We start from the raw sequence: 7,277 nt of genomic DNA, 5'->3' as shown, positions 1-7,277 counted from the left end.
CCTTTCTGTATAAGGGAAGCATTCTTATTCTATATAAGAAAGTGTATAAGAAAGCAACTGATTTCTGTACATTGATTTTGTATCCTGCCACATTACTGAATTGCTATATGAGTTCTAGTAGTTTGGGGGTGAAGTCTTTTGGGTTTCCCATATAAAGCATCATGTCATCTGCAAAGAGGAGAGTTTGACTTCTTTGTTGCCAATTTGAATATTTTTATTTCTTTTTGTTGTCTGATTGCTGTTGCTAGGACTTCTAGTACTATGTTGAACAACAGTGGTGAGAATAAACATCCTTGTCCTGTTCCTGATCTCAAAGGGAAGGCTGTCAGCTTTTCCCCATTGAGAATGATATTCACTATGGGTTCTTTAGATGGATTTTATGAAGTTGAGGAATGTTCCCTCTGTTCCTATACTTTGAAGAGTTTTAATTGGAAAGGGTGCTGTATTTTTTCAATTTTTTTTTCCTGAACCAATTGAGAAGACCATGTGGTTCTTCTCTCTTCTCTTATTGATTTGTTCTATCACATTGTTGATTTGGAAATGTTGAACCACTCTTGCATTCCATGGATAAATGCCACCTGGTCAGGGTGGATAATCTTTTTTTTTTTTTTTTCCATTTTATTTATTTTTTCAGCGTAACAGTATTCATTCTTTTTGCACAACACCCAGTGCTCCATGCAAAACGTGCCCTCCCCATTACCCACCACCTGTTCCCCCAACCTCCCACCCCTGACCCTTCAAAACCCTCAGGTTGTTTTTCAGAGTCCATAGTCTCTTATGGTTCGCCTCCCCTCCCCAATGTCCATAGCCCGCTCCCCCTCTCCCAATCCCACCTCCCCCCAGCAACCCCCAGTTTGTTTTGTGAGATTAAGAGTCATTTATGGTTTGTCTCCCTCCTCACACCAGTCAGAATGGCTAAAATTAACAAGTCAGGAAATGACAGATGCTGGCGAGGATGTGGAGAAAGGGGAACCCTCCTCCACTGTTGGTGGGAATGCAAGCTGGTGCAACCACTCTGGAAAACAGCATGGAGGTTCCTCAAAATGTTGAAAATAGAACTACCCTATGACCCAGCAATAGCACTACTGGGTATTTACCCTAAAGATACAAACATAGTGATCCGAAGGGGCACGTGTACCCGAATGTTTATAGCAGCAATGTCTACAATAGCCAGACTATGGAAAGAACCTAGATGTCCATCAACAGATGAATGGATAAAGAAGATGTGGTATATATACACAATGGAATACTATGCAGCCATCAAAAGAAATGAAATCTTGCCATTTGCGACGACATGGATGGATAATCTTTTTAATGTACTGTTAGATTCTATTAGCTAGGATCTTGTTGAGAATCTTGGCATCCATATTCATCAGGGATGTTTGTCTGAAATTCTCCTTTTTGGTGGGGTCTTTGCCTGGTTTGGGGATCAGGGTAATGCTGGCTTCATAAAAAGAATTGGGAAGTTTTCCTTCTGTTTTTACTTTTCAAAACAGCTTCAGGAGAATTGGTATTATTTCTTCTTTGAATGTTTGGTAGAATTCTCCAGGGAATCCGTCAGGGCCTGAGCTCTTGTTTCTTGGGAGGTTTTTGATCATCGCTTCAATCTTGTTACTAGATATTGGTCTATTCAGGTTGACAATTTCTTTCTGATTCAGTTTTGGAAGTTTATAGTTTCCAGGAATGCATCCATTTCACCTAGATTGCTTAACTTATTGGCATATAACTATTAATAATTTCTGATGATTGTTTTCTATTCCTTTGGTATTAGCAGTGATCTCTCCTTTTTCATTCATAATTTTATTAATTTGGGTCCTCTCTCTTTTCTTTTGGATGAGTTTGGCCAATGATTTATTGATATTATTGATTATTTCAAAAAACCAGCTTCTAGTTTCATTGATGTGTTCTACTGTATCTCTAGTTTTTATCTCACTGATCTTGGCTCTAATCTTGATTATTTCTCTTCTTGTGTGTGGGGATGACTTAATCTGTTGTTGGTTCTCCAGTTCTTTAAGATGTAAAGAGAGCTGGTGTATTCCGGATTTTTCAGTTTTTTTGAGGGAGGTTTGGATGGCTATGTATTTCCCCCTTAGGACTGCCTTTGCAATACCCCATTGGTTTTGGAGCAAAGTGTCTTCATTCTCATTGGTTTCCATTAATTGTTTAAGTCCTTCTTTTATTTTGTGGTTGATCCAAACATTCTTAAGCAGGGTGGTCTTTAGCTTCCAAGTGTTTGAATTCTTTCCAAACTTTTTCTTGTGGTTGAGTTCCAGTTTCAAAGCATTGTGGTCTGAGAATATGCAGGGAATAATTTCAATCTTTTGGTATCAGTTGAACCCTGATTTGTGACCCAGTATGTGGTTTATTCTGGATAAAGTTCCATAAGCTCTCAAGAAGAATGAGTATTCTTTTGTTTTAGGGTGGAATGTTCTGTATCTATGAGGTCCATCTGGTCCAATATGTCATTCAATGCTCTTGTTTCTTTATTGGTTTTCTGCCTGGATGATCTATTACTGAGAGTGGCATGTTAATATCCCCCACTATTATGTGAGGCAGGAATCTATCAAATTCCTAGAGAAGAACATAGGCAGTAACCTCTTTGACATAGCCCACAACAACTTCTTTCAAGACATGTCTCCAAGGGCAAAGGAAACAAAAGTGGAAATGGACTTTTGGGACTTCATCAAGATCAAAGCTTCTGCACAGCGAAGAAAACAGTCAATAAAATAAAGAGGCAACCCATGGAATGGGAGAAGATATTCACAATTGACACTACAGACAAAGGGTTGATATCCAAGGTCTATAAATAACTCTCCAAAATCAACACACATGAAAATCCAAGATCTATAAATAACTCTTCAAACTCAACACACATGAAACAGTCATGTTTCAGTTATGTAAAAAAAATGGTCAGAAGACATGAACAGACACTTCTCCAAAGAAGACATACAAATGTCTAACAGACACATGACAAAACGTTCATTATCATTAGCCATCAGGGAGATTCAAATCAAAACCACATTGAGACATCATTTTATACCAGTTGGAATGGCCAAAATTAACAAGACAGCAAAAACAAATGTTGGAGAGGATGTGGAGAAAGGGGAACCCTCTTACACTCTTAGTGGGAGTGCAATTTGCTGCAGCCACTTTGGAAAACAATGTGGAGATTCCTTAAGAAATTAAAAAAGGAGCTATCTTATGATCCTGCAATTGCACTACTAGGTATTTACCCCAAAGATACAGATTTAGTGAAAGGAAGGGCTATCTGTACCCCAATGTTCACAGAAGCAATGGCCACAGTCGCCAAACTGTGGAAAGAAAAAAGATGCCCTTCAATGGACAAATGGATAAAGAAGATGTGGTCCATATACATGATGGAGTATTATGCCTCCATCAGAAAGGATGAATACCCAACTTTTGTATCAACATGGACAGGACTGAAAGAAATTATGCTATGTGTAATAAGTCAAACACAGAGTGTTAATTATCATATGGTTTCACTTACTTGTGGAGCATAAGGAATAACACGGTGGATATGGGGAGATGGAGAGGAGAAGTGAGTTGGGGGAAATCGGAGGGGGAGACAAATCATGAGAGACTGTGGATTGTGAGAAACAAACTGAGTGTTTTGGAGGGGAGGGGGTGAGGAATTGGGTGAGTCTGGTGGTGGATATTAAGGAGGACACAGATTGCATGGAGCACTGGGTATAGTTCATAAAGAATGAGTTTTGGAACACTGAAAAAAAATAAAATAAAATAAAACTTAAAAACAAACAAACAAAATTAAACTAAATTTAATTTAAAAAATAAATAAAAATAAAGTATCAAGTTTTTATAATACATTGCCTGATTTGATTTCTCCAATACCACAGTTTCTATTATATAGTCCAAACCCTTAACCCAAATAACAGTAATAATATTTTTTTTCCATTTTATTTATTTTTTCAGTGTAACAGTATTCATTCTTTTTGCACAACACCCAGTGCTCCATGCAAAACGTGCCCTCCCCATTACCCACCACCTGTTCCCCCAACCTCCCACCCTTGACCCTTCAAAACCCTCAGGTTGCCCCAACCTCCCACCCCTGACCCTTCAAAACCCTCGTAATAATACTTTAAGTGATCACCATTCCCCTAATGATACCCTTCTCCAACTCCCCTTTATGGGGCTGTCAATTAGATAAATTTGTACTACCCAAACCATACTTGGAATAAATAGGGAAATTGAAATACAGAGCTAGTGCTGGCTTTATAGTAATTCATTTAAATGTCCAATTTCATCATATAAAATTCAAGTTATATTTTTCTTCTGCTTCCCATATTGTCAATTTTTTTCATAGAGTAGTTTTTCTTTAAGGTTCTAGGATGGTTTCCAGTAACAACCAGGGCCTTATTTACATTTAGCAAGAGAGTACAAATGGCTAAAATTATATTGTATTGCCTGACAGAAACAATTTCTTGGGGTTGGTTATCCTTAGACCAAAACCTGCAACCCTGTAGCTGAAAATACAGTCTCAACTTAGATATTGAACTGCATGCTATCTGTTAGGATGAAGAAGAAAATAAATGAATGCTAGGTAATATTCACAACAAGCATTTCCCAAAATATAATTTCAGTACTTCCCTTAGATTGGAAGGTGTAAGGCTCTTGTTATTTACCAAAGACATGGACCACTTTCAATTAATAGCACCTGTGGATTAACACATCTTTTATGTTTTGCAGCCCCTATTGTAGGCACTTGGAAAATTCACCCCATTCTTCTGAAGATTCTGTGTCATATATTTTTCAGTATCTTCTGCAAGGCCTTTTGCAATTGTTACTCCAAAACACTAAAAGGTCCTTCCAGCTGATAGCCTCCATTGCCTCCAATTTATGTGGTGGTGTTGTGTTGTCCTGGGTTAGACTTATGTCATGCTCAAAAAAAGAATGCATTTCTTTTGCTATTTGGACTTCACTTCATACATCACTCACAGGTCTTTTGCCTATCCTCCTCACTGATGAAAGCCAGGGGTGCCATCAATATTGAGAAAGATCATCTTTTAGGGATGCAATAATTATGAGTTCAAAAGAAGACGTGGTTGGAAGATGTGCTGTTCTATATTTATGCTATAAAATTCCAAACAGTAAATTTAACACATCAAAAAATAATAAATTATTTACTGTTTCCTGGATACTCTTGGTAAGACTCACATTTGTAGTCATCATTAACAAATCACAGTATCAACCCTTAAAGGGATCATTGAAAGCCAGTATTCATAGGTGACATGTTAGATGATGTAGTTCACAAGTGTATTAATTTCCTAGAGATGACATAACAAATTACCACAAAGTGTATGGCTTTAAAACAATAGGATTTTATTCTCTCATCCTTCTGGATGACAGAAGTTCCAAATTTAGGTATTAACAAGGCTGATTCCTTCTGGAGCCTCAGAGGGTGAATTAGTTCCAAACTTCTCTCATAGCTTCTGGTTGTTGCTGGCTCCTTGGCATTCCTGAGTTTGTAGACATACCACTCAAATCTTTGCTTTCATTTTCACATGATCTTTTCTCCCTTGCGTCTTCTGAGTGTTTGGCCACATCTCCCTCTGTCATTAATTAGGGTTCACCTTAATCCAGTATGACCTCAGCCTAACTTGGATATTTACAAAGACTACTTCTGAATACAGTCACATTTATTAGGGATTAGGACTTGAGTATATCTTCTGGGGAAACAAAAAAAAAAGTAATGACATAATTAACATTAGCAAATCTACAGTTTAAATACAACAGGTCCTGAAGAATCATGATGTAATGATTTGTAACAACACTGTTGCCTTTATTTCTTGCTGAGAGATATGAAATTAACCAGATATGACACAGCTGACAATAAAGAAAAGATGGTGCACAGGCATTAAGAACACTCTTCATGTGTACTAGATGGGTGATAAATACATAAGAACCACTTCTATTGTCCAAATAGGTGGTGAAGTTGGTTAAAGATATGACTCTTTGTTTTGACTTAGGTCATGTTCTCAGGGTCATGAGATTGAGTGCCATACTGGACTCCACACTCAACATAGCTTAGCACAGAGTCTGTTTGAGTTTCTCTCTCCCTCTCCTTCTGCCTCTTCTGTTCATGCTCTCTCTCTCTAAAATACAATAAATAAATCTTAAAAAAAAAAAGCAAAGAAAGTCTTCTACCATTTTTTTGTCTTCTCCTACCATTCTTCTAAAACTTCACTAACAGATCACAATAGCTCACATAGTCCTATGAATTTTGCAAAATCAGTTTTTAAATCTAATTGTTTATGTGTAGATAGAGACATTCAAAAATTTTGCTGGACCCTCAGCCACCTAGGAGACTTAGTAGCAGCCCTGGATACCATCTTGTTGGTGTACAGAAATGCAACTGATTTCTGTGCATTGATTTTATATCCTGACACTTTACTGAATTCCTGGACAAGTTCTAGCAGTTTTGGAGTGGAGTCTTTTGGGTTTTCCACATATAGTATCATATCATCTGCGAAGAGTGATAGTTTGACTTCTTCTTTACCAATTTGGATGCCTTTAATTTCTTTTTGTTGTCTGATTGCTGAGGCTAGGACTTCTAGTACTATGTTGAATAGCAGTGGTGATAATGGACATCCCTGCCGTGTTCCTGACCTTAACGGAAAAGCTTTCAGTTTTTCTCCATTGAGAATGATATTTGCGGTGGGTTTTTCATAGATGGCTTTGATAATATTGAGGTATGTGCCCTCTATCCCTACACTTTGAAGAGTTTTGATCAGGAAGGGATGCTGTACTTTGTCAAATGCTTTTTCAGCATCTATTGAGAGTATCATATGGTTCTTGTTCTTTCTTTTATTAATGTGTTCTATCACATTGATTGATTTGCGGATGTTGAACCAACCCTGCAGCCCTGGAATAAATCCCACTTGATCGTGGTGAATAATCCTTTTAATGTACTGTTGAATCCTATTGGCTAGTATTTTGGCGAGAATTTTTGCGTCTGTGTTCATCCAGGATATTGGTCTGTAGTTCTCTTTTTTGGTGGGATCCTTGTCTGGTTTTGGGATCAAGGTGATGCTGGCCTCATAAAATGAGTTTGGAAGTTTTCCTTCCATTTCTATTTTTTGGAACAGTTTCAGGAGAATAGGAATGAGTTCTTCTTTAAATGTTTGGTAGAATTCCCCTGGGAAGCCGTCTGGCCCTGGGCTTTTGTTTGTTTGGAGATTTTTGATGACTGTTTCAATCTCCTTACTGGTTATGGGCCTGTTCAGGTTTTCTATTGCTTC

This window comes from Meles meles, chromosome 2 (assembly GCF_922984935.1).
Source record: "Meles meles chromosome 2, mMelMel3.1 paternal haplotype, whole genome shotgun sequence".
NCBI lineage: Eukaryota > Metazoa > Chordata > Mammalia > Carnivora > Mustelidae > Meles > Meles meles.
This window is presented reverse-complemented; position numbering follows the sequence as displayed.